This window comes from Phocoena phocoena, chromosome 11, assembly GCF_963924675.1.
Source record: "Phocoena phocoena chromosome 11, mPhoPho1.1, whole genome shotgun sequence".
Classification (NCBI taxonomy): Eukaryota; Metazoa; Chordata; class Mammalia; order Artiodactyla; family Phocoenidae; genus Phocoena; species Phocoena phocoena.
Window position 1 is genome coordinate 61,873,141 of NC_089229.1, and position 26,884 is coordinate 61,900,024.

The 26,884-nt window shown below is 47.8% G+C and overlaps 1 non-coding gene and 1 pseudogene across 1 annotated transcript; both read right to left on the reverse strand.

Annotated features, from left to right (window-relative positions):
• Nucleotides 1-2,951: 2,951 nt before the first annotated feature.
• LOC136131386 (rabankyrin-5-like) lies at nt 2,952-16,290 on the reverse strand (annotated as a pseudogene).
• A 10,232-nt stretch (nt 16,291-26,522) lies between these two features.
• Nucleotides 26,523-26,629, reverse strand: LOC136131675 (U6 spliceosomal RNA). The gene has a single exon (XR_010656405.1). It is a non-coding gene; the product is annotated as a U6 spliceosomal RNA (small nuclear RNA).
• Nucleotides 26,630-26,884: the final 255 nt, after the last annotated feature.

Sequence of the window (26,884 nt, forward strand, 5' to 3'; positions counted from 1 at the left end):
TAGACTCACAGACATAGAAAACAAATTTATGGTTACCAAAGGGGAAAAAGGGGGAAGGGATAAACTGGGAGTTTGGGATTGACAGATATACACTACTATATATAAAAAAATAAACAAGGACCTACTGTAAAGCACAAGGAACTGTATTCAATATCATATAATAACCTATCATGAAAAAGAATCTGAAAAATATATATACATATATAAAAAATGTATATATATAGTACTGAATCACTTTGCTGTACCCCTGAAACATTATAAATCAACTATACTTCAGTTAAAAAAAAAGTGATGTGTACACACACAGAAGAATATTACATAGTCATAAAAAAGAAGGAAACTTCCAGTCATAAGATGAATAAGTTCTGGGGATCTAATGTACAGCTGGTGACTATAGTTAAAAATATTGCACTATATACTTGAAAGCTATGTGATGCAATGGATTACCTTATTGTGGTAATCATTTCACAATATACATATGTATCAAATCATCATGTTGTATACCTTAAACTTACACAATGTTATATGTCAATATAATAATATATCTCAATAAATCTGGGAAAATGTATATTCAAAACTAATTCTTTAGAGAAAAAAAAAAGATAAACTATCAGTTAACCAAATCATAGTGTGGGGAGGGGCAGGTAAGTGAAAAAGCGTACGTGTGAAAAATAAGAGATGATATAAATAACCTCACTGATGCAAAGAATATGTACTCAATTCTGTGTAAGTAACGGAAAAACTCAATTAAATGGCAAATGCTCTATAAAAAGAAAGATTGTTAGAAGACATAGAAAATCCAAACCATGGATGGGGGAAGGAAAGACAAGAAAGTTTCAAAGAAATACCTTCCATTAAAAAAGATGAATAGGACTTCCCTGGTGGCACAGTGGTTAAGAATCTGCCTGCCGATGCAGGGGACACGGGTTCAAGCCCCGGTCCGGGAAGATCCCACATGCCACGGAGCAACTAAGCCCGTGTGCCACAACTATTGAAGCCCGCGCACCTAGAGCCCGTGCTCCGCAACAAAGAGAAGCCACCGCAATGAGAAGTCTGTGCACCGCAACGAAGAGTAGCCCCTGCTCACCACAGCTAGAGAAAAGCCTGCGCAGCAACGAAGACCCAACACAGCCAAACTTAAATACATAAATAAATTTATTTTAAAAAAGAAAAAAAGATTAATAAATCCAAGCGCAGTTGCATTTGTGGGTGACCCTGACTGGAACAATCAAAGCCAGCACCATTCTTAACAGGGAAACAATAGAGGTATTCCCAGTAAAGTCAGAAACTAGTTAAAGATGACCACAGTCACCAGTATTAATGGATAGGGTGGGAATTGGCCAACAGACCTCGATGACAGAAAAAAATAAAATAGATAAATGATCAGGAAGGAATAGACTAAATTATATCATTGTAAACCTGGAAAACCTAAGGGAATCAACTGAAAACTACTGCAAACAAGAGGCATCAGAAAAGTGGCTGGGTGCAAGATTATTATGCAAAACTCAATAGCTTCCCTATAACACAGAGCACAACTGATGAGGTAATAGCATGAGAGAAAAGATTCCCATTACAGTCATAGTGAAGAGATGAAGAGATCAAGCAGAAAAGTAATATGCAAGAATATGAAAACTATTACTGAGTGGCACAAAAGAAGTCTTGAGTAAATTGAAAGGCACACGCTGCATCTGGTAGGAAAAACTCGATTTTATTAAAGCTGTAAATCCTCTTCTTATTCATCTATAAATTACAGGACATCACAATAAAATTACCAACAAGGTTTAGTTTTTTAATGGGCAAACCAAAATATCTAGGAAAACTCTGGGAAAAAAACAAACAAACCTGGGTCTCTAGTTAGATCCCTTTTCACTCCTTACCTGTTCGGGAAGGAAAACGCTCTGGAGTGAGTATTACACTGGGGGCCTCTTTCCCTGAAGAATGGCTGTGAAAAAGCCCCCAAATGGCTCCCGTGACAGGGACTCAACTCTACAACCTCCTCCAGACCCAGCATCATTGCGGTGTGGCAGAGCCCCAGCTCCCTGGAGCCCACACCTTCCTGTAGCCACAACTGCAGGCAGCCTTGGGTCTGCAAGCAAAACAACGTAAACACTGTGTTCCCGGGCTGTCACCCCTGAGCTCCACTTCAGAGCCCTGGGAGCTGCTAGACTTTCCTTACCACCTGCAAGCTCTGCCGTGTGTCTGAGAGACGCTGCTATGGGTTAAATTATGCCTCCACCCAGCCAACAGCAACAAAAAGATATGTTGAAGTCCTAACCCCCAGGACCTCAGAATGGGACTTTATTTGGAAATAGGTGATCACTGCAGGTTGAATTAATTAAGATGAGGTTACACTGGAGTAGCGGAGGTCCCTAATCCAATATGACTGGTGTCCTTATAAAGTGACAGCCATGTGAAGACACGGAGAGACACAGGGAGAACACCACGTGAAGATGGAGGATTGGAGCGATGTGTCTCCAGTCCAGGGAATGACAAAGATGGATGGCAAACCACCAGAAGCTAGGAAGAGTCAAGGAAGGGTCCCGCTACAGGTTTTAGAGGGAGCATGACCCTGCAGATTTCTCCAGAATTGTAAGACGATAAATTTGTTTTAAGCCACCCAGTTTGTGGTACTTTGTCACAGCAGTCATAAGAAACAGATACAGACGTCTACAATTAGAATCTGTGCACTCCACACCCCTAGGGCAGGAGGCTGCTTACCCACTGGAAGTGGCCTAGTGGAAAAGCCAAAAGAGTTTTAAACAGGGAATTCTGACCGGTCCAGCCAGGAGTGCAATGACCACTCAGGGCAAGACATCACTGCAGCACCCTCGTCCTTTCACATGCCTCCAACTTTGCCCTGAGGACCAGCTGGCTGGGGCTGGCTCCTCCTCGTTAACTTTGGCCCCCTTCTGCAACAAGCCCGCCTACCCCGCACCCCTCTAGCTCTGCAGCTACTCAACACTGGTGACCACAGGGATGCTGGGGAGAGAATGGAGCCTCAGAGGGCCCCAGGCTAAGCTTCTGGATCTGCTCTGGCAGGCCAAGGGACCTAGAGCACTAAATCCTGGGGACAAGCTGGGGCATGTTATTTGAACTCCAAATTCTGGGGGCCACCCAGGTCACACGTATGCCCCTCTCTCTATTTGTGTCTCCCCTACTTGCCCACCTGGCAAACTTCTACTCATTCTTCGCAAACCAGGTCACCTCACCTCTTCCTCCAGCAGGGAAGTTAATCATTCCCTCCTTTGTGCCATCCTGAACCTCCTGCATACATCCCTCTATTACAGTACGGGTCTTATCTCATTCTAGAAGGTTTGTGCAGTAGACTGATATCTCCTCACAGATAGGGACTGAGTTTTCATCTCTGATCCCCTAGTGCCTACCACTGCACCCCACGCCGGCGATGCTTTACAGCTTCCACGGAGCTTCCACGTGCATTAACCATTCCAACTGTGGATAGAATGTCAGGACGTTCTTGCTTACGCCAGGACACTTTCCCTCCTGGGATAATTTGATTTGTAGCTGGTGATCTCTCTTATGCAACAAAGAGCTCCCTGAGAAATGCTAGTTCTTTGCCCTCCTCTAGTCCTAACCCCGTTTAGACAAAAGTCGCCTTCAGTAAATGCAACTTCAGCTGTTACTGTCCCGACACTTCCTACATTCAAGGAAGCACCCTGATAACCCCATTAGGTCTTTCTGGTGCTTTCTGACCCATGTATCTTCAGGGAACCAGGCAGTCTAATTTGCTTAATGCTATGTGATCTGCTGCACCCACACGACATTTTATGGTCTTAATTCCATTTATTATAGACATTGTGATATGGCTGTTTTTCTGAAAAACAGGTCACCTCTTACTCTAGTTATTTAGCCATCAGCCCTCTCCTGGCCGACAAGGGTGGGGACTTTTTACATCTCTTTTCTCATAGTGGATAATAGTGCCTCCTGGAATAAGAATCAAAAACCTTAATAATGTTCATAGCCTTTGACCCAGCAAGTTCCACTTCTAGCAGGTAACCCTAGGAAAATGGCCAAAGATTTGCACAAAGGAAGGTTACAGAGGCACTCTTTATATGCAACAGGGAAGACCTCACTAGGGAACTCGGTACAATCTCTCCAAAGCAAACACGCGGGACGTGGCTGGCCACAGAACATCAACAGGCCTGAACCTAATGTAGTAGTGAAGTGGAGAAATGGTGAACTCTCTGCTCACCCCGCACTAACAGGGTCTGAGGCACACCATGTCCTGAGGGGCTTAGGGATAGGCCAGACCCTGCAATAGCCTCTTGCCTCTCTAGACTTGGGGACGTCTCCCAAGCAGAAGCCCTCCAGTTCCCTGGTCTCCCAGCTATCTCCCAAGTCCTACCTGGGAAATTGTCTGGTTCGAGTATATCTCACAGATTAAAGCCTAAAAGGATGGGTGTCCTTTTAGGCTTTAATCTGTAAGTGTCCCCCATACCCTGCCGCACTATGAGTTACCACTCAACTCTCTCTGCTCCTTGGAGAGTCAGAAGTGTCCTTTCCTAAGTTTTTATTAGGAGTTTCTCTCTGCTTTCTCTCTGCCAGGCCTGGTTTTAAATGAACATAGATATAGCCCTTTTACCTCTCTCCCAGAGTGTAAGTTAATTCAGTGCATCACGTTGTTTATTGGTCAGATTCTTTGGGTTGCAAGTAACAAAAACACACTCAAACAAATTTCAACCAAAACGAGAAAGAAGAAAGGAAGGAAGAGAGGGGGAACAGGAACGGAGGGAGGGAGAGACAGTAAAGGAAAGGAAAAAATGGAAAAGAAAAGGAGAAAAAGAGAAAGCGGAGGAAGGGAGAAATCTAGGAATAAACGACTTCAGGTATAGCAGGATCCAGGAGTACAAAATATAACGTTAGGGTCCTATCGTGCTTCACTTTTACTCTTTGCTTTCTCAGTGTTGTCTTCATGCTCAGGCTGACTCTCCCTCCTCACGTAATAGCAAAGATGGCCATTAGCTGCTCTGAACTTACGTCACCTTCCCAGCTAATGATTCCGTCAGTGGTCACGTGGGGTAGGGGATCAGAGGTGTGGGACTGGGGGGGAGGGGGTCATCTTTTTTGCTAGTTCCAGGAAATATCTCAGGAAAGGCTCTGAGTAGCCTGGCTTGGGTAATGTGCTAAACCCTAAACTAATCACGGTGGCCAGAGGATCTTTGCACATACGTATGATACACATATACATAAATATACATATTTATATTAATTTCTGAGCCTGCTTGGAGAGCAAGGTGCAAAGGGGTCAACTTGGCAGCATCCTGGACTCTGGAATTCACGTTAGCCTAGACACTGATCGGGAACAGCACACTTTCTGAACTGCCACGTGAAGAAAATTCCGGCCCTTGCTATCCACCTGCTCAGCAGCCCTGGACTCTCATTTCAGGATGGCCTTGGCCGCCTTGTTGTTCTTGTAGGTCGTGGCACAGGCAAAGGGGGTCAGGCCCTGCCTGTGTCGGACATGCAGGCGGATGTCAGGGTGGGAAATCAGCAGCTGAATGATGACGCCATGTTGCTTGCTGATGGCCACGTGGACAGGCGCTCTTCCTTCTGCATCCTGTGTATTTACAGTGGCATCAAACCCCAGAAGACACTGTATCGTCGCTTCCAGCCCCCAGGAGGCTGCCAAATGCAAGGGGGTCCACCCATCTCTGGCCTCTTCCTCTCCTTCTCCATCAGCACCACGCTGTCTGGGACTATTCACATCGCAGCCGCTGCGAATAAGAAAGCAGATGATGGACTCGTTTGTTTTCATCAACGGCTCTGTGCAGCAGTATCCGAAGGCACCCACTAGGTCCTGGGCCCCAGCACGTGGCATCACAACCACGTCTGACCAGAGTGGATGCGATGTCCTCCAGATTATGTGCCAGTGCGAGCCACAGTGGGGGGTTCCGCTTCTCATCTCGCACAGATGTGTCAGCTCCTCGCGTGCGTATGGCATCCACGACAAGGGGAAGCTGATTTCTGACGTCCAGCTGAAGAGCCGTCTCCCCAGCCTGAGTCCTGACGTTCATGTCCGCCTGGTGCTCCAGGAGAAAGAGCACACTCTTGCCGTCCTGCCGCTGCATGGCCATGTGCAGCAAGGTCTGCCCGTCTGACATGGTGTTGTGGATGCAAGCCCCGGAGCCCAGCAGCTGGGCTGCGGTTGTGTGCGTGCCAGTCCGTGATGCCAGGCCCAGCACGGTTTGGTCTCGGGAATCCTTGAGGCTGAAGTCTGGAATAATTTGCAGGTTGTTGGTGGCATGAAGAGCATTAGCTTTTTGCTCCAGGATGACAGACACCACATCTGGATGATTATAGGCCATCGTCACATGCAGTGGTGTCCTCAGGTAGACGCTGCTGTCCGCTGAGCTGGGCGAGGATGCAGGCTCCTTTGGTCAAGGCAGGGCCTCCTCCATCTGTAGGTCCACCCTTGGTACTGGGGAGTGAGGTGGGCCTCATCTGAACTCCACGGACTAAGAATCAAAGGTGGTTCCCTGAAAACATGCTAGACAAAGAAGAAAGAAGGTCCTTTGCACTTGACGGGTCCTGTCCCAGTCTCCGTCTGTCCCCGTACATAGTCAAGCTCCCCAGGCTCTCCTGCATTCGGTCAGGAGTCAGCCTCACAAACTGACACGTTCATGCTCAGTACGCAGTTCAGGTCCTAAGTAGTCATCAGTCTCCTCCACGCAGCTCCTGACATCAGATCTGCGTCTACTCTTACAGCAAACAGCAACAGTGGCGAAGCAGGCAGATTCCTAGAGTTTGCCCCCGAGTCTGCTTTCACCCTGAGTGAAGCCCCTTCCCTTGCCTCTGAGGCAGAGATCACTGAGGCAGGCTGTGGACAGAGATGGGAACTACGAGACCGCTCCGAGTGGCTGTGCAGCTTGCACCCGGCTCACGCTTCGCTTGCCAAGCCATGCCCTGACACAGGTCTGCGCCTGCCCAGAGGAAGGGGCGCCTGCTCACAACTCATAAGGCTCTTTACGGACTAACAGCTGCCTACCTGCAGCACAGGGACGGATAAGGGGAGACAGACTGCCCCAAGGCTGATCCAGGAAGAATTTCAAGGCTTGCAGTTTAGACCTGGGTCACCTGGCTTGAGTAACAGAATGATTGCCTTACGAGGTATTTTTGTTGTTTCTGGGTGTGTCGTGCCTGGGGTCCAAAGGCAGCCAACCTGCAGTTGTGCACTCCTCCATTCTGGCAGACGTCTTCCTGCCCGCTGGCTGCCAACGTCACCAAACTCTGAGGGATGCTTCTCTGGGAACTGACACAAGAGGCCACGGGGAGCCACCTGGATGTACCCTGGTCTCATTTCTATCCCTTGGACTGCTTTCAGCTCCTTGGGGAATAAACCAAAACAAAAGAACTCTGAACTGGATCCAAGCGATCACTCTTGCCCAGCCTCAAACCCAGACCAAAGTCCACAGTCAGCCAAGCTCATCAAAAAGCTGTGTGGCTCCTGCCCAAATGCTGAAAACAAGCAAGTGAGGCTTTCTGGAGGAGTTATGGGCACATACCAGGAAAGCCATTTATTATATTCTGAGCACATTACAAGTGATTTACATACATTATCTCATCAAATTCCACAATAGACCCACCTCAATATCTTCTTTTTAAAAAGAGAAAACTGAGGTTGAACAATTTGCCCACGATTACAGAACTGCCAGCTAACTGAGGGACCCCATGCCGTCACTCTCCAAGTCTTTCCTTTGCTTGGGGGGAGTTCTATCAGGGCTTCCCACCCCATATACTGAGATGTGCCTCCCCCATAGCATCTGACTGTGGGGTAACCCTGTGAAGAATGGGCGAGGTGACCTGGCACCTCCAGAACGTTCCCTGGGCTCCTACTCTCTGGTCCCAAAGGCAAGAGGTGCATGAGTCCCAGCTCCGGTGTTTCCCTCCTCTGAGAGGTCTCAGAGGAGCTGCTCACGTGGGCAGCAGGCTAACGTTCCCGTTCAGACATGGCTTCCTCGCCATGGGAGTTAAAAGATGAGGGTCATATCAGCTCTGAGGTTCTCCGACTCCCCAGGTAGGATTGTTTCCACTGTTGTGCTCCAGGTTCTATAGAAAATTCTAGGTTTTGTGCACTCAAAGCAAAATCTGAATGTCCTTAGAGGAGGTCTGGGTCCCTTTGGACTGGTGCCCCCTATCCTTCCCTTGGCTCCAGAACAGCCCACTGAGATATCTCACATAACAGATACCAGGATAGGATGGATCCCATGAGCAGTATAAGCTCCAGCTCAGTGGTGTCAGTGGTGGGGACTTCCCTGATGGTCCAGTGGCTAAGACTGCGCTCCAACGCAGAGGGCCAGGTTCGATCCCTAGTCAGGGAACTAGATCCCACATACCGCAACTAAGAGTTCGCATGCCACAACTAAAGATCCCCATATCGCAACTAAAGATCCTACATGTAGCAATGAAGATCCTGCATGTGGCAATGAAGATCTCACACGTGGCAACAAACATCCCACGTGCCGCAACTAAGGCCCAGCACAGCCAAATAAATAAACATTAAAAAAAACCCAAAAAAACAGTGTCAGTGGTGGCCCAGGTTCTGTCATCCCTTTGCTCCACCTTGTCACTGTGTGGGCTTTGTTCTCAGATAGGCTTTTAAGAGGCTGTCTTATTCTTGTATCTGTTTCATTCAAAGGAATGGAAAGCTTTCCCGCAGGCCCCCAGTAGACACACTTCTTTGCCCATCACTGGCAAGGAGATCACCATATTGAGCTAATGGCCAAGGGACCAAAAATGCCAGGAGGTCAAATACCCTGACCACTACTGCCTTCGAATTCAGCACCTGGGGCTTCCCTGGTGGCACAGTGGTTAAGAATCCGCCTGTCAACGCAGGGGACACGGGTTCAAGCCCTGGTCCTGGAAGATCCTACATGCCGCAGAGCAACTAAGCCCGTGAGCCACAACTACTGAGCCTGCGCTTTAGAGCCCGCGAGCCACAACTACTGAGGCCCGCGCGCCTAGAGCCCGTGCTCCGCAACGAGACAAGCCCCGGCAACGAGAAGCCCACGCACCGCAACAAAGATCCAGTGCAGCCAAAACTAAATAAATAAAATTAATTAATTAAAAAAAAAATTCAGCACCTGTGGGCTCCTCAGGGTACTGAAGGCCAGGACAGGATAACACATTACAGAGCCCATCAGGGTCCTAAGTCTGTCTCCAGCTCCCCACAGTGGGGCTTCTCCTTCTATTCGCGAGGCATCTTTGTTTTGTACCTGGTAAGTCACTTGGTAGTTTGGCAAGCCTGGTATAGTTTTCCATAAACCTCGTGTAACTGCTGAACCCCATGATATCTTAAGTCTTGATAATTAGTAAGTGGAGCCAATTACCTTTTCAAAGTTTAAGCTTATCCCTCGTTATGACAATATAATGCTGTCCCATCTTACTGCAGCCTGGAGGACTGTACTTATATCAAGGCACCACCTCAGGTCTGTCTGTTCCTGGTAGTGTGAGATATAAAGGAGTTCATTCACGCTCCTCTGAGGTCCTGTTGAAAAACATTATGTGATATAAATAGACTAGATAATCCACATCCCCAGTCATCTTTTCCATGGGGTGGATAAAGGGATCAGAGATGTCCTGGGGCATCCCTTCATATTGATAAAATTCCATGAGTAAGTAAGAATGTGGGTTTTTTCCTCACCAACTATAGGTGTTTCTTAGTACCACTCCTCACCCAATACCACCAACACCCTGTCTGGCAGTGGGTCCCATCTGTGAGAAGACCTGTACCCATTCCCAGGTGCTGGACTGTTTCTTCCCACTACTACATGGGGGGTAGGCTGAGGTGGTAGGTCTTGCTGATAATTAGCAGCTCTTTAAAGAGCCATAAATCCATGATTTCAAACAATAAAATCTATCTTAATCTGCTCTCAGCAAACATAACTCACATTCCATTCGTGGAGAAAGAAAAGGTAGCTTAGGGCTTCCCCTTCAGTCTCTCCTCCTGGTCACTGGCTGTTTAGAAATCCCCAAGATCAAAGCCCTCTGGATCTATGCAGATCCAGGTCAAACAAACCCAGGAGAGGGCAGAGGAGCAGTACTTGGTTCTGTGTGGCCTCTGCCCACTCTACCCACCACACCTGTGGGGAAGGACCACTCTGTACTTACATGCTGCCTTTGGAGGGTGCCAACTTTTTTTTTTTGTTTTTTTTGAGAGTGCCAACATTTTTTAAAGGCTGGATTTAAAATCAGACAGAGATTCAACCCAGGTCTCACTCCAAAACCGTTTTCACTTTGCCAAAATCCTATGCTGTTCATAGGTCTGTCTGCCTAGAAAACCCAAGAGAGTCCACTGGAAATCTATCAGAGGCACAAAGAGAGCTCAGTAAGTTAATTGCTTTTAAAATAACTTTAACCACTTCAGACAATATAATGAAAAAAGTTGGACTTCCCTGGTGGTCCAGTGGTTAAGACTCCAGGCTTCCACTGCAGGGGGCACGGGTTCGATCCCTGGTCAGGGAAGTTCCACATGCCACATGGTGTGGCAAAAAAAAAGTAAAAAGCTACTATTTAAGGTACTTACTAAAATCAGGGTGACTCCTTCTCTGGGCTATGTTTCTAGAAAGAATCAAAAGAAATTGCTAACAGTGGCTGCTTCTGGGGAGGAAAACTAGGTGACCAGGGATAGGCGTAGTTCACTATACTTACGAACTTTTGATCATCGTGCCATACGCACGTTACCTATTGAAAATAAATAAATAAGATTCCATGGGAATCAAGAAGCAGTGAGGCAAAAACTTCAGGACACTAAGGGGACATTAAAAATCAGGACATTAGACCTGCCATTGGGTTATTCTATCACCTCTCCTTTACTGTCAATCTGAAACAATATTAAACAACACTCCAGTGCCATCATATATATTTCAACCTTCTGTAAGGAAATGTATTGTCTGTTCAAACATCTAAGAAGATAGGAACCTCCTCTCTTATTTTTTAAGGATAGATAACAGAGGTTTTGCAGTTAGCAGTTGAGTTTGCTCTGGTGGAGAGTTTATTCTTATATTTTTGTCAGGTTGAGATACGATTACCTTTGTTTCAGAAGGTTCAATGTGCATATCTTTTTCTTTTTTAAAAAAAGTTATTAAACAATAATATATCATCGGGCTTCCCTGGTGGCGCAGTAGTTGAGAGTCCGCCTGCCGATGCAGGGGACACGGGTTCGTGCCCCGGTCTGGGAAGGTCCCACATGCCGCGGAGCGGCTGGGCCCGTGAGCCATGGCCGCTGAGCCTGCGCATCCGGAGCCTGTGCTCCGCAACGGGAGAGGCCACAACAGTGAGAGGCCCGCATACCGTCGAAAATTAAATAAATAATATATCATCATTTTCAGCAGAAAGAGTTGTCATAGCAAAATCTTGCAAGCATGTAGATGTTCTTCACAATTATTAAATTTCTCTTTTCTAAAAGGTACACACAGATCCTGGGTATCTTGAGTGCTTTTAAGAAGGAAATCATGTGTAATTTAAGTAGAAGTGTCCTTAGTCATAATGCACCTATCCCACGTTTCCCAAGAGAGTAAACAATTATTCATTGTATGATATAAGGAGGCTTCAGTTATATAAAAGAAAAATGGGGGAATTACCTGGTGGTCCAGTGGTTAGCACTCTGTTCTTTCACTGATGAGGGGCTGGGTTCGATCCCTGGTTGGGGAACTAAGATCCCGCAAACTGTGCAGCGAGGCCAAAAAAAATTAATAGAAAAAAAACATGGACATGGGGTCCACATTTTTTCTTTTACCTCAGGCTCCAATATGGCTCAGCAGAGCACTACTCTTTGTTTTAAATTGTTCATATTTTGTTCATCATAGATATCTTTTGCACTAATTTTGATGTTTTTAAATATTACATTATATACTACTTGATTACTGAGTTTTTGGTGCCCCCTTCAATTTTAAACCCAAAGCACTTGCCTCGCTTTAGAGTCCTGGCTCTGCCCTGTCCTAATCCTTTTTAGGTTTATCAACCTCCCTTCCTAGGTTAAGGGTGTCCTGAGGAGAAGGAAGTAGATTGTTTACTTTCATGTCTCTGGTCCTACTCAATACCTAGCACAGAGCTAAAGCATGGTGGGCTAACATGGTATTGTTGAAGGTAGGAAGGGAAGAAGGACAACAGCTAGTGATAACGACTGACATCCTAACATTTATTGAGTGCTTATTGTATACCAGGCACTGGGTTAAACGCTTTACTTATTTAATGTAACAACTCAACAGTAAAAATAACATTATACCTTTTTACGGATGAGGAGGTTGAGGCCCACAGAGCAGAGTGAATTGTGATGCGTGAGTGATTACGGCAGAACTTGGAACAGCTCTGCTTGGGCTCCTAAAACATTTCTAGTTTGATGGTTTCTCTTCAGAGTACGGGAATGAGATGAGAAAGAGGAAAGGGGAAATAGGGGGAGAAAAGAGATAAACGGATGTAACAGAGGATCTGAACTATGCCATTTTCACATCAGTTCTCAGCTCCACCTGCACAACCACCCCTAAGGCATCATTAGTCCTTACAGATAAGAAACTGAGACTAAAGATGTTCAAGGGATGTGTTAGGTTCCTTCCGCTGGTCAGGCACCTGCAGAGGGGAGGGGAGGGGTACAGTCTGGGGCAGGGTGGGTGGGCCTGCCCTCCTTCCTGACCTCCCTGGGGTGCTCGTGGCAGCTTCTCGGTCAAACTTTCCCTCCCAAGTGAAGCCAGCACCTCCTCCTGGTGGGCAGGTCTCCTTCATTCTGCCCCACCCGGAGGTGGGCATCCCCTCGCCAGGGACCACAGGCATAAGGGAGAGACTCAATAAAGGCCGAGGCTGATGTCAATAGCCTCCCAGAGCTGTTCTTGTCGCGCTTGCTTCCACCGATCTGCTCCCCACCACACTTCCTGCCTTACTGGGGGAAAACCCCCGAAGTACACTGCTGTGAAAAGCGAAACTTCAGAACACCCAAAACCAGAAACTAAAATGGCAAGAAATAAGAATAAGATTCTGAGAAAAGAAAAAAAAAGAAAGAAAAAGAAATTCACAGGACTTCTTGAGGAGTGGGGAATCCAAGCCTGCCCTGCAGAAGAGCTGAATGATGGAAAGTTCCGGTCATGAGTACGTACAGATGATTTCCAGAGAGGAGTGGATGAAATGTATCTTTCACTGTATACCTTTTGCTAGTGCTTGAATTTTTTTTAACCAGGTGCCTTTGTAATGTTTTCAATGAAAGAAACTATTTTTTAAGTGGCCTGCCACGCAGTCATTCTGTGTGGCTCGCCTCCAGTCCTTCCTGCGAGGACAGAACAGCTCAGTCATGGGACTTCCCTGGTGGCGCAGTGGTTAAGAATCTGCCTGCCAAAGCAGGGGACCCGGGTTCGAGCTCTGGTCCAGGAAGATCCCACAGGCTGCGGAACGACTAAGGCCGTGCGCCACAGCTACTGAGCCCACGTGTTACAACTACTGAAGCCCGCGCACCTAGAGCCCATGCTCCACAACAAAGACAAGCCACCTCAATGAGAAGCCCGTGCACCACAATCAAGAGTGGCCCCTGCTCACCACAACTAGAGAAAGCCTGTGTGCAACAACAAGGACCCAACGCAGCCAAAAATTAATTAATTAATTTTTTTAAAAAAGAACAGCTCAGTCAGTGTGGTCACACATCCTGTGGACTACATGCACCTCCAAATCAGGCAGCTCATTGTTCTGAGGACTCAAAGTCATGTTTAAAATCAGAGTCAGGTAAAGTAAAACTGAATGAGTAATTTGCTTCCAGAATGTGGAAAACACAACACAGACCAATGCTGCTTCCTTGGGCATCAGCCTCTCAGGGACTCCGGGATGGGGTTAGCAGTCATGACTCTGTCCTGGGGAAGAACTGAGGCTGTGAGTCCAGACGAGCCCATCACCCTCAGGTCAGGCTGGGTCCTGACTAAGGCTCAAGGGTCAGATCAGGATCAAGAGGAAGGATGGTGCAAAGACTATAGGGTCAGACACGCACAGGAGTGTCGAGCCCCCGGAAAGAGAGAAATGAAGGGCAGCATCCCACAGTCTTCAACAGGAAATGCCCTTATTCTGAGAAAAATAGCTGTGGAATCAGGCAAGTGACAAGGGTGGCAGCTAGAGCAGTGGGAACGAGAATGATCCCCGAGGGTCTGTAAAGGAACCAAAACGGATGATCAAGGCAAACTCTGTAGAAAGTCTCTGTTTAGGAATTTAAACCCCAGACAGAGTCTCTAATGTGAAAGGAAGGGAGTTGGGCGGGGTGGGGGGGGGGGGGAGGTGGGATTACTCAGCTGCTTGGTGTTAGGGGAGGAGATAGGTGACCAGGCTGAGAGTGAGTGGATGCCTCCATTTTCTACCCCTTTGGGAATGTCCATCCTTCACCTGCTTCCTGATCTAGTGTGGCTAGGCAAGATCTTCTCCATGCTCTACTGGCCTCCTCTCTCCAGAATCCATCACTGGAATAACTCTGGCCTCCTTCTGAATAGCTCAATTCTACCCTGGGGTCCCAGATTAGAAAACAAGGTTACTTCTCTCCATCCAACTGTTAATCCCCAGTAGCTTCCCCTGCCCTTCCCAGTTCATGTCACAACTGCCTTCTTGCTCAGATCTACCCACCCACGCCCCTGCTCCCAGGTCTTACAGACTTAGAAACACAAACTCGTTTAAATATCCAAACAGAAGAAAACCAGAATTGGTGGTCGAACTTTCTACGCCAGAAAATTTCCAAATTATCGGCTATTTGGAGTGGTCCTTCTCCATTACTGAGACAAGGACCCAAAAGGTTACATCACAGAACCTTAGAGCTGGATTGAACCGGTGAGCAGCCCGAGGGGGATGATTCAGAGCGTGGCTTTAGGAACTGAACTTATTTGGATTCTGTCTCTACTCGTTCAGTGGTTCTCAAAGTTGAGTATGCGCCAGAATCACCCGGAGGGCTTTTAAAGATAAAATTGCTGGGCCCCATCCCCAGAGTTTCGGATTATTTGGGTCTGGGGTGGGGCCCAAGAATCTTCATTTCTCACAAATTATCCGATGACGCTGACGCTGCTGGTCAAGGAACCACACTTTTGAGGAGCAGTTGCTAGCTGTGTTATCAGCCGCCTCCCATGTATATTCCGGACAATAATCGTAGGTATTTGCTAGGGCTGGGATTTACCTGAGACGTGGCATATGAAGGCTTTAGCATTGTTCGGGGCACACAGCAAATTCCCTGCTCTCACTGTTGGATGGAGGGGAGGAGTCATTTGCTAAGGACCACCCCGGCGATTAGAAGCAAACCTGGGACGGAGCCCAGGGGCGCCTCTCTGCCCGGCTCTGAGCGCTCCGGCAGCGCAGCCCCTGAGCCCGCGCGCCACACGCTGCGGTTCCATAAACAAGCTGCTTCCGCCGCCGGCGGCTCGGCTAACGCCTGTCGCCTTTGGGGTGGCTAGAACCCTCCAATCTTTACTGGCGCTGAGAACCTGGCCACGGAGACTGCCCCCCGGGGTTTGCTGAGATCCGGAGAAGCTGGAGCAGCCGGGCTCCCAGCAGCGGCGGCGGCGGGCTGGGTGCATAAGGCCGGGGGCGACCTCGGGGCAGCCGGGCGTTCCGCGGCGCGCTGCAGCGCTCGGGGGCGCGGCGGATGGCCGCCTGCACCTGGCCCGGGAGAGGCGGGGAGGACGCGCCCCAGCGGCAGTGCAGGGCCCGCCCCGGCCCCGCCCTCCAGGACTTCCCGTCGGGAAACCCGCGACGTGCACGGCCGCGCGGCTGTGGCTCTTCCTGGGCGCGACAGGTAAGCGGCAGAAGCAGCCCGCGACCCTCCCCTGGACTTGGAACCCAGAGCTCTCCTGCTTCTCCCGAGTTCCCGCCAGTCGAGCTCGCTTCTGCCAAGTCCTTGCTCCCCAACTCTCCCCTCCGCCCACCTTCTACTCCTCCTGTTCTTCCTCGCCACCCCCACCCCGACAGTACAATGAAGGGGCAGGACCGGGCTGGTCCATCTGTCGTGGTGGCCTCTAGCTCCTCCCTCGGTAGGACCCCCTCTACCTTTGCGCCTTCCTGAAAGGACGAAAGAAAAGCTCAGGTCTCTGGGACCTGGAGGGGTAAGATGAAGAGGGACTAGACAGCGCACTCTCTCGGGACCCTGTGGCCTCTGCCCTTCACCCACCCCTCCCCCCGCACCCCTTCTGTGCCCCATCTCCCCACGTTGGGCCACCCCCTGTTCTCCGCTACAGAAAATCTTTCAGAGAGGTTTCCTTCTGCCGGTGCCACGCCGCTCCTGAGCAGAAGGGGCTCGCGGTGAGAAGCCTCCCGGTGGGCGTAGGGCCTCATGTTCTTCCTCTGGAGGCTTGGGCCTTTCGGGGGCGGGAGCTGTGTACACGGTATTGTGGGGAGGGAGTCTGATGGGTGTTCATGATTGTGATTGTCACCAACTTCCTGATTCCCTGTCACTTGTTCCAAACCCCAGGCTAACCGAAAGGAGAAATAGTTTGTTACTTGCCCCCAGAGCCAGTCATCCCAGGCCCTGTCATCCCAGACCCTGACCTCGGCAGCGGGTAGGACAGGGCTCTCCTGTGTGTATGGGGGTGGAGGGAGGGTGTCGATTTGCCAGCAAAGCACAGAACAGACCCCGCTATCAGCCAGCCACCCACTGCAACATTCACAGGGAGGATTTTAATGCTGCCCTCTCAGTGCACTGCCAGACCCACAAATGTAGTTTACAGACACTGCATGAAGTTAACAACTCTGGACATACCAAGGAACCTGGGGCCCATTTTGCCAGAGATGTGTGTGCACTACCCCCGCCTCATTCTCCTCTCCTATGATGAGCTGTGTCTCTGCCCATCACAGGAAGGGTGAAAAGGATTAGACAGGCAAATGCGTGTGATAATACAAGCTAAGGTGAGGGGTTTGAAATATACTGTAGTTCAAATTATCCAGCAGAAGCTAGTATCATTGCAGGTACTTCCCTAGCTCCTGTTTCTCAACAATGACATTCACTTTAGGCACCCAGAGGTAACAAGAGAAAACTACTTTCAGGGGCACCAGGGCAGTAAGCAGGGCAGGTCTGTCAAAGGAACCATGAAGGATACTGGGCTGCCTGAGATGGCCTCATCCTTGGTAATCACTAACCACAGTTAGCAGAACAGCTGATTCCTACCCATAGCAGAATGGAAGAACTCACACCTGAAAAGGGGAAGCCCTGAGGAATGTCAAATGCCCTCTGAGATCAAAAACATCTTAGTCCAAATTCAGTTGGGAGAAAACTGAACAGGAGATGTGACCATGGGCTTAGCCCATGTAGCCATTGTCTAGAACAGAAATTAGGAATCAGAGGGGCAGCTCACCCTAGGGCAGAGGCAGTGGGTATAATGGAGGCAGAGAGCTGGCTCAGCTCTGTCACCAATTTAGCTGTGTAGCCTCGGCCAGATCACATAAGCACTCCCTGGGTGGGAGCAAATGACAAGGAGTATATGAAAATGCTTAGGCAACGCTCCAAGTGCAAGGCAGCCCCTGGTGTCATGGTTAAGACAGTGGGCTTTGGAAAGACATGTGCTTGGGAGCAGATTCTGCCTCTGCCCCTTCCTAGCTCTGTGACCTTGGTCAGGTTACTAAACCTCCCTGTGCTTCAGTTTCCTTATGTGTAAAATGGAAAAGACAACTGTTTGTTGATATGGTAAGTAGTAATATTAAAAATGGCGGTGGTATTGTCCTGAACCTCCTCTGGCTCCATGGATGTGTTCTGACATCTCCAGCCCTAGAAATGCAGCTCAGGACCAAAGTGGCTTTCTATGTACCAGAGGGACCCAGTGACTGTGCCAAAGATTTGGGCGAACCTGGCTCCTCCTACACCCCTCTGCCCCTCTCTGGGAAGGCCCAAAATGTCCTTTCTTTTGATGGGAATGAGAGTGAGGGTTTGAATGAATGGGAGGTCAAGTGCAGGGCACTGCCTGTCACTGTGTTGAACTCAAAGCTGCAATTGTGCTGTGTAAAAGGCTCGCCCAGTGAACAAGGATGGGCGCAGTCTGGGGAGAAAGAGGACTGTTACAAGACTCTTTTGTGGCACCTGAGAGCCCTGGGAGGTCAGGTTATTCTCCTGTCCCCTGTGCAACCTGGTCCTGAGCCCTAGGTAGAGATTTGAAGAAAGGAAGAAACCCAATCCTCACCCTCAGCTCTGCATACGATAGAAAACAAAGAACAGACAGATCAGGGCAGGGGAATTAACAAGCAAATACCTCAGGACAGAGAGATGCTGCAGGGATTAGAAAGCTGGGTGAACTGGTAGGGAAAAGCATACAAGAGGCAAAAGATTGGGGGCTAGGATTTAAGGATTGGGAAGAAGAAAGAAAACAGGATCTACGTGGCGCAACGTCTAGACTTGTTGGTTCTCCCTCCCCCATAAAAATCTAGTGAGGAAGTCCCACTTGGGGAAACATGGGCAGTGAAACTTGGAAACAAATACACCCAGATACTGAGGGCAGTAAGATGCACCTTAGTCTAAGAAGGCTCCTCGGAGGAGGGGAGTTTCAGGTAAGAATTTGAGAGAGAAAGGGAATATGGCTTGCTTAGCAAGAATATGAGGGAAACACTTTGAAGAGGAAAAGATAGACGGTGAGGGTGAGTAGCAAACAGGAAGCAGACTGCCCCGGCCATGTTTCTGCTACAATCAAATGGCACTAAAGGAATATGAATATGGCTCTTCTGATTGTGAAAGAGAGAGAGGCCTGGGGCAGAGGGAGGCTGGCAGGCAGCCTCTGCTGATTCTCCAGATATTGGGCGATAAGAGCACAGTCTCAGATGATGGTTTTGAAAAGTGGAGAGAGGAAGAGAAGGGTCTGGGAGGTAGAGAATGAATCAGCAGGACTTGGGCGTGGGCATGGAGTGAACCTGATGTTGAAAACCGTTTAGAAACTCCGTGCCTGGGAGTAGGGCAGGGCCAAGAGTTGTTTCCAGGATCTCGACACTACTGGCAGCAGTGGGGAAACTTGGGAAGGCTGGCTAGCTTAGGGGGCAGGGCACAGACACTGAGTTCAGGGTGTGGCATGATGAGTATCCAGTGGCCCTAGGCAGAAGTCCTACCGCCAGGAGCACCCTGTGCGGTGAGGACAGACGGGAAAACTTCAGTTCTGTCCTCACCATCACCTGCCCCCAATCTGGAGACCAGCGCAAGCCTGCAGGAATACCCCTCCTGTTAAACTCCCCCATCCGTTCCCCTTCCTCTGACAATCAAAGGATGATAAGACTCAATCCAAGTTCTTTTTTTTTGCCTTCTCTCAAACCCAGCCTGACTGTCACCAGGGTTCCTAGATAATTAGGGAATCCCAGCTCATACCCACCTGGGGTCCTCCTTTATCCCTGGATTCTGAGGAGTCTCAAGGCTCAGTTTGAGATAGTTGCACATCCCTGCCTCACCTGGCAGGGCCTGGAGGTCCTCCATCCAGTAACAAAAACCTGTGAGCTGTTGAACTTCCTGCTTGGTCACATATTATTTTGATTTTCAGTGACTTTTACAAACTTGGAATAAATCAAGAAATATTTACTGAGCACCTACTATATGCCGAGCATATTCTAGGTGTACAGTGTGAGTAAAGTTGGGTTGGGCTTCTCAATGGAAAAATCTGTTTGGGTAACTAAAGCTTAAAACACTGTGCAAACAAAACATAAACCTGCATCTACCAGGGAGAAAACCTGACAGACTAGCTACTGAAATAACTTTCAGTGCATCTTTCTGGGAAAATAACCACGTACTGCAGCTTTAGTCTTGGGGGAAAGCTGAAGTGTCTTCAAAGTGTAATTATGGAGAAAAGTGAAAACCTCCCAGCATTCTGTAATTCAAAGGGTCAGAGGTAGGAGGAGGAGTTGGGACCAGATAGTTTGCTACTTTGTTCACAGCATGAGAACAGAGGAAGTGAAATGCAGGCAGGGTTTGATGTCCAGAAAGTGCTGGCAGGGAAGAAACGGAGAATCATTTGTCCAAAACAGCCTCTTGGCTCCCTCCCCACAACCAGTAGCTTGAAATTGACCTGTCGTCCCCCCACCCCCAGCGTGGTGTTAGCTCCTCCACACACATGCTCCCAGTGAGAGCGGCAACAGTCATCACTATTCAAAGAATAAACCTGTAATTGAACGGTAGGTAGTCTGACCAACCTGAGCAAACATCCCTGTTGGTGGTGTTGCCACTGCTGACTTCCTGGTCCCCACGTCTCCAGGTCAGCCGCTCCACTGATAAACAGAAAGAAACTTTGTTACAAGAGGCCACCAGGCCAGCAAGAGCACGTCCTTGGTAACTAACACCCCCCCACCCCCACCCCCACCCCCGCTTTCACAAAAGGCGAAACTTTACCTGGGACTTTGATTTGCGGCATCTTTAAAGCATTTGTAGTCCTAGGTGGGAGTTGGAGGAGGGCAAGCCCTGGCGGGTGGTGGGAGGAGGGGGGAGGGGAAGAGGGAGGGGTAGAGGCTGGGGGGTTGTCTATGAGAGGAATTGGGAGGTTCTGGAAAATTGCCATGCCCCAGGCTCAGGAGAGCCAAACCTGGTCCCCAAACTCCCCAGGTGACCTCCAAGGGGGAGGTAAGAGGGTGGGAACAGAGCAGTGGCCTGGGAGTTGGGAGAGCTGTGAGCTGTGTGACACAAGAGAAGTCACCTAACCACTCTGGCCTCACTGTCAAACGAGAGTAGTGGACTCAGACCTAGTCTAAGTGCCACGCTGGTGTGTAACAACAGATCATGTAACTCACATGCTTGTTGGCCGGAAGTGCATTCAAAACATCATTTAGTGAAGCCAGCCCTCACCCTTGTAGCTTTAAAGGGGTCACGTTAACCCCACCGGCCTCATCTCATTTAACAAGGGTTTATGGAATACCTGCTACATACGAACTTTGTGCTAGACTTTGCAAGTGATTAAAAAGGTGAAAATAACCTGTCCTTTCTGGTCCAGGAGTTCACAAAGGTGTGAGAGAGGACAGACTGTGATAAGGCCAAAGTAGAAGTATAAACCCAGGCCCCAGCAGTGAAAGTGCCGAGTCCTAACCACTGGACCACCAGGGAATATCCTTAGAAAAGTTTTACACTTTAATCGCATAAGAGGTATGAATTCTACAAACTAACAAAAAACATCATTTGAAAACGTAATAATTTAAATTTCTTTTACCTATGTGAATTTTGAATAACAATTTTTTCATTTTAGTTTTGTATCAGGAAATATTTATCATCTTCAGTGGACAGAGACAAACATTAAAATAAAAATACATTATTCAAAATTCATAAAAATAAGGTGAAAGAAATTTAAATAAAACTTTCAAATGATGTTCTTTGTAAGTCTGTAGCATTTATACTTCTGAAGTTATTAAAGCTTAAAACCATACTACCTGGTTTCTACCTGAACTTTCAGTACACTCTATATACGTATTTATAATAACTGAAATGAAATTTGAACGAAACAGTACTTACCCATGTTACATGTGATGTAATGGCAGTTGGTATTTTCTTTTTTGTTCTAGTCTAGTCTAATCTTTTTCTTTTTTTAATACATTTATTTATTTTTTTAATTTTTTTACTTTTGGCTGCGTAGGGTCTTCGTTGCAACGCCCAGGCTTTGCAGCGAGCGGGGGCTACTCTTCGTTGCAGTGCACAGGCTGCTCATTGTGGTGGCTTCTGTTGCAGAGCATGGGCTCTAGGCGTGTGGGCTTCAGTAGTTCTGGCCCGCAGGCTCAGTAGTTGTGGCTCACGGGCTCTAGAGCACAGGCTCAGTAGTTGTGACGCACAGGCCTAGTTGCTCCATGGCATGTGGGATCTTCCCAGACCAGGGCTTAAACCCATGACCCCTGCATTGGCAGGCGGATTCTTAACCACTGCGCCACTGGGGAAGCCCTAGTCTGATCTTTGAAAGAATTTTTTTTTCATGCTGACTTACAACACTTTAAATTTATTTAACAATCCTATAATGAGTTGCAATCAACAGTTTGATAGACAATGCACTGGGTGAAGCCTTAGTTCCCTTATACCAGGGACAGAAGGTAAGTTTGTGTTCTGACTGGTGAGGCCAGGAAAACAGGTCCAATTTGTTTTCCTAGAATAAGAGGATTTCTGGCGTCATCTCGCTACTAAAACCGAGATGGTCTGATGTGTTGCAATCCCAAGGGTGGTTGGAGGAAAAAGAGTTAGGAATGAACACCCAGCAGCAGCAGGTGGGGAATGAGTGGGTGAGGGCCAATGGGCATACTTGCCAGTGGACCTGGTGTCCAGCCTGAAGGTGAGGGAGCTACACTGCAGGGAGGACCATGTGAAGCCCTGCTCTTGACAAAGGACTGTGTACAATAGGGGCTGTTTCTTCCCCAAGGCTGGTGACCTCCCCGATCTTGCCAGCCACACTTCTGGGAATCGTCTCTTACGCAGAGAGCAGGAATCCTTAAACCCAAAGTCTTCTGACTTCCATCGGAATCAGATTATGTGTCCATTCTAAGGGACTCTCCCATCTCTCGCATGCTGAGCAAACAAACCAGAGACCGAGTCCCTTACTGCCAAGGCTAATCACAGGTGTCTTGTTTCATTTTAGGATTTGGTTAGTACCTTGAGGAACTGCAGGCACCAGAGAGAAAGACTTAGACAGCCGGGTTGGATCGAGAGAGCAGATGCCTGGGAAGCGCTCAACTTAACCCCAAGTCTCTCTCCAGGAGGGAAAAAAAGGAACAAAGGGAAACCACACTGCAAGGGACTACAAGGCAATGCCAGGATGAGGGAGTTGGAGTGACCTGGGTGATTCTGTGTGAGTCAGTCAGGGAGGCCTTCCTGGAAGAGGTGAGTCTTAAGCACTTGGCAACAGCTGGTAACTAAGCTTTACAGGCATACCTCGTTTTATTGTGCTTTGCTTTATTTTGCTTCACAGATACTGCAAGGTTTTTTTGTAAATTGAAGGTTTGTGGCAACCCTGTGTTGAGCAAGTCTGTCATTGCCATTTTCCCAACAGCGTTAATTTTTAATTAAGGTTTTTTCCGTTTTCTTTGACGTAATGCTATTGCACACTTAATAGACTACAGTATAGTATAAACATAACCATTATATGTACTGGGAAATCAGAAAATTGTGTGACTCACTTTCTTGCAGTGGTCTGAAACTGAACCCACAATATCTCCGAGATATGCCTGTACCACGCCTTTGTTTCTAACTGTGCTCCCTCTTTCTTGCTGGAGTGGAACATAGACAAAGTATCAGGGAAGATGCTGCCTGCAGGATGGCTCAACAGTGTCATGGCGAACACTTCCCCATTCTGCGGCCCTCAGTCTTTGCTTAGCTGGGGCAGTTGCAGAACTGGTAAGGTGTCAGTGTCGGGCAGAACCCTTTGTGCCGGCCCAGCAACCCCTGGGACAGGACACCACCTCTACGCTGAATCTCCATTTCCCCCTTGAAGCCTTCTTCAAGCCCACAGGGAACTCTACCGTTATCAACTTGTCTGTGCTATTCTTCAGTTCTAATTTTATTGATTTTTGAATAGGTAATGTAGTCAGGGTTCAGAGTGCAAAAGGGTATTCAGTGAAAGATCTTTTTCCTACCCCTGTTCCCTCCCTGGATGGGTGCCACCTGAACCCGGTGCTACCGGTTCTTGTTCTCTAACTAGATTTTAAAATCCCATGGGGAGAGGGATGATCTCACACCTCTCTCTGTCCGTCTGTGTCCCAGCTGGGATGAATTGTCCCACCCCATCACCCAAGGGAGTTTTCCTAACACCATATCTTCCCTCCTCATCTGTATTGCTGCTATCATGGGTCAGACCCCCAAGCTCCTCTTAACTGGCCCTCCAGCTGCCAGTTAGGTCCATCTCCTGGACACGCTCCACCAGCTGTCCTACTACACTTCCTGTAATGCTGGGCTCCCACTAATCCTTTACCGCTCCCCATACCTCAGGTCAAGGGCAAACTCCTTGCCACGATGGCTTGGTTTTAGCCACCGCTCCAGACCCATCATTTGCTACTCCCATCAGGCTTCACACTCCCACCAAACCAAACTACTTGGAATTCTCTGATGGGCCACACTGTCTCCTGCCTCTAGGGCTTTCTGTGTGCTGTTCCCTCTGCCTGAAATGTGCTCGCCTCACTGGCCACCCCCTACTTGTGTGTTAGTGCTCAGCCCAAGCTTCTCCCCTGAGGGGCTTCTCAAACATCCCCCTCCCCCACGGGCTGACATGACCTCATCCTCTCTCCTTCAGCCCCCGAGGGTGCCTCTCTCATGCTGTCTTCTCACTGGGTGATCTCTGTTTAAAATTTGACTCCCCCAGTTGACCGTTCGCTCCTTGAAGGCTGGGCTTGCGCATCTCTGTATCTCCTCCATCTGACAGAGCACCTGGCATGAAGCAGGAGCTCAGTCAATACTGGCACAATGAACAAATCTCTTCTGTCTCCCAGACAACACCTAATATAAAATAGACACTCAAAGAGATTTGATTTGATTTGATTTGATCTTTGCTGCTGCTTCTGCTGCTGCATCTGACGTTTTAAAAGAAAATGACCTGTCTCCCCCCACCCAAAGTGACCCCGTTCCCCCTTGATATCATGACAGCCACGTGTGCCCCAAGTGGATCCAAGTGACTCCGAACACCAGCCTTCTCCATAGGCAGCAGCTTGTATGTTTAAATAACAGCACAGCTCAGCTGGAGTTACTTTTAAGTACGACAGAGTAAGGAGTGTGGCTTTGGCCGAGGACCAGGTGTTTAAGGATAATTCCTGGGAAACTGAGCAGTGATTTATTAATGATAATAATAGAACTAATTGAAGGCTGAGTCTGTGCCAGACGCTCTGCCGGGTACTTTACATACATTATTTCTGATTTAATCCTTCCCACCACCCTGTGGGTTAGGTATTAGTTACCCCCACTTTACAGATGAGGAAGTTGAGGCTTAGATTAACTCATTTGCCCAAGGGTCACACAGCTGCTACTGATAGAAACTAACACTTTTAGAGCACTTACTGGGTGCAGAGACTGCTAAGCTTTTTCCATGAATTATTTCATTGAACTTAGTGCTTACAACAAACAACCCTAGGAAGTAGGTTGTTATTATTAGAAGCGGCAGATCCAGAATTTGTGCCCAGGTTTGTTGCCACCAATGTCTAGTCCTTAACCCCTGAGCCTTATACTTGCAGAGCTGTGTACAGAAAGTTTTACAATCACTCTTCCTCTGAGGTCTGGGACCATGTACGTGGGGGTACATGCTGGAAGCCATGTTCCTGCCAGAAGGTGCTATCATTAGAATCTTAGATTTTTAAAAAGATTTTTTTTATTAAATATTAGCAGATACAGAAGAATATTTATAAAATATGTGTAGGGTACAAAGAAGAGCAGTGCCACCAGCAACCACCATACACTGTTTTTTTTTAATATTTATTTAAGCTGCTCAGGGTCTTAGTTGAGGCACTCGGGATCTTTTTTAGTCGCAGCATGCAGGAACTTGTTTAGTTGCGGCATGAGGGATCTTTAGTTACGGATGCAGACTTCTTAGTTGCCGCATGTATGTGGGATCTAGTTCCCTGACCAGCGATCAAACCTGGGCCCCCTACATTGGGAGCGAGGAGTCTTACCCACTGGATCACCAGGGAAGTCCCACCACCATCCACTTTAAAAAAAAATCACTTCACTTTGAAGTCTCCTGTATGCCTTTATTCCCATATCTTTCCTCCCTCTTCAGAAACTTCGGTTTCACTGTTTCTTTAGTTTTCTTTATATGTAGCTCTACCACATATTCCTTTTTTTTTTTTTTTTTTTTTTTTGGCCAGTCCTCTCGGCTTGCGGGAATCGTTAGTTCCCCGACTAGGAATTGAACCTGGGCCCATGGCAGTGAAATCGCGGAGTCCTAACCACTGGACCACCAGGGAAGTCCCACACATATTCATTTTTGTATTCATAAAACATATGTTGCTTAGTTTTATGTGTTTTTAAATTTTCTATAAATGGAATCATACTGCATGTATTTTTTTTTTAACATCTTTATTGGAGTATAATTGCTTTACAATGGTGTGTTAGTTTCTGCTGCGTAACAAAGTGAATCAGCTGTACATATACATATATCCCCATAACCCTCCCTCTTGCATCTCCCTCCCATCCTCCCTATCCCACCCCTCTAGGTGGTCACAGAGCACTGAGCTGATCTCCCTGTGCTATGCAGCTGCTTCCCACTAGCTATCTATTTTACATTTGGTAATGTATATATGTCAATGCCACTCTCTCACTTCATCCCAGCTTACCCTTCCCCCTCCCTGTGTCCTCAAGTCCATTCTCTACATCTGCATCTTTATTTCTGGCCTGCCCCTAGGTTCTTCAGAACCTTTTTTATTTGTTTGTTTAGGTTCCATATACATGTGTTAGCATACGGTATTTGTTTTTCTCTTTCTGACTTGCTTCACTCTGTATGACAGACTCTAGGTCCACCCACCTCACTACAAATAACTCAATTTCGTTTCTTTTTATGGCCGAGTAATATTCCATTGTATAAATGTGCCACATCTTCTTTATCCATTCATCTGTCGATGGACACTTAGGTTGCTTCCATGTCCTGGCTGTTGTAAATAGTGCTGCAAAAAATATGGAACGTTTCACAAATTTGCGTGTCATCCTTGCACAGGGGCCATGCTAATCTTCTCTGTATCGTTCCAATTTTAGTCTATGTGCTGCAGAACAGAGCGCTGGATGGATCTTTCTGCAATGTGATTTTTTTCACTCAACATTGCATTCAAGTTGTGGCAGGTAGAAGTGGCTCATTCTTTGTCACTGCCGTGCAGTCCTCTGTGCCATGGATATTTCACGCTACTTATTCATTATAATGCTGACAGACATTTGGATTGTTTCTGATTTTTGCCTTTTTCGTCAGTGCTGCTAGAAACGTTCTTGTGCATGCCTCCTGGCATACATGCGCCAGAGTTTATCTGGGATATAAAACCA